The sequence below is a fragment of the Amblyomma mixtum genome, chromosome 1 (assembly GCF_055824585.1).
Source record: "Amblyomma mixtum isolate Tamu chromosome 1, ASM5582458v1, whole genome shotgun sequence".
NCBI classification, from domain to species: Eukaryota; Metazoa; Arthropoda; class Arachnida; order Ixodida; family Ixodidae; genus Amblyomma; species Amblyomma mixtum.
Genome location: NC_143012.1, coordinates 91,585,643 through 91,587,061, shown reverse-complemented (window position 1 = coordinate 91,587,061; position 1,419 = coordinate 91,585,643). Strand labels below are relative to the sequence as shown.

General features: G+C 46.9%; 1 pseudogene; it reads right to left on the bottom strand.

Moving 5' to 3' along the window:
- Positions 1-409: 409 nt before the first annotated feature.
- Positions 410-1,205, bottom strand: LOC149367197 (uncharacterized; annotated as a pseudogene).
- Between the last annotated feature and the right edge of the window lie 214 nt (positions 1,206-1,419).

Sequence of the window (1,419 nt, the reverse complement as noted above, 5' to 3'; positions counted from 1 at the left end):
GCTTGACGCTCTTTGGAACACGGTTATTCATAACTGCACCAATCCCTGCAATCTCCTTTTCGGCCAGCTTGTCTAGGAGCCCCGGAAAAGTAAAATACCTGTTTGAGAAGCGCTTCATCTCTTTGGTCAATCTTTTTGTTAATCTCAGTACGGCTGATTTACCAGTGCTGAAGCTCACTGTATGCAGAGGCGACTTTTTGCCTTGATATATCTCGAAATCGAGGATTAGGCCGGATGGGCTGGCTAAAACGAAGTTCTTTAACCCTTCCGGATTGGGTTTTTTGGGAACCAGTTGCTGATGTTGGGTACGCCCACTGAAAGGAATCATTTGGTCGTCAATACTAACGAGTCCTTCAGCACCTCCACCAGTGGCCGTATCGTCCATAATCTGTCAGGTGCTTTTACTTCATCATCTACTTGGAAGGCATTCACAACTTTCAGTCGCGACCTTAGTGCGATATAACGCTCCTTTGTCTTGTTGTTTGCAACTAAAGGCACTCTCGGTCGTTTTGCCCAATGCATTCTGATCTGACGGTGGCCTAGACAGGATACTGTGATTTAAATAGCAAAAAATCTCTTTAGCTCACTGGGCGTTGTGCCGAGGCGTTTCCCTGTCTCGGCCACAGGAGCAGTGTTCATAGCTGTTCCTATCATTTCCCACCCTTCACTCGAAATGTGCTGTTGAAAGTACTCGAATGGTCTCCAAAAGATTCGCTCTGCAGCGTTGTCTGAGGCTACGCTGAAATCTGGCATCCACGTCTGGGGCGATCGGGAACTGAAGTGTATTCTTTTACAACTTTAGCAAAATCGCCGCACAAAATATTAAAAGCTTCAACCACAGACGAATACCCTAGCTTGCTCAGAAAAGGCGTTTCACGAACCGAAACTAAGGAAAGATTCGGTTTGAAAGTTATAGCACATTCGCGTCTTTAGCCCTGCCACAGTGAACCTCACCTGCCACTGATTTTCCAAAGCACAGACCTCTTTGGAAGAGCAGCCGCAGTCTGTACAGGTTCGTCATCACTGCTGCCCTGATCCGGTTCAAAATCTTCTGGATGAGACGAAACAGCAACGTTTTCTGGAGCTTCCTCATCACTGACGGACAAATCGAGATCGGACGATCACCCGCCTGCAGTTCTTTCAAGTACTCTCTCGGCACTTGATTCACTGACGCGTGGTCGGTTTCTTGCAACATGTGCAGTCATAGCGTCTTCATAAAAAAATGGAGACAACAAAAGACAGGCATAGGGAGACGAGAATGAAAACTCAGAAGAGGAAACGAATGGGCAAAAAAATGTGGCTCGCTCCCGTTGTCCAACATGTTGTACATCAGAATCTCATGCAGCTGCAGAAACGACTGATGCCATTCTGATCGTCTGTCTGCAACTAACGTATCCTTAGACGGTGCTTAGAGGGTTT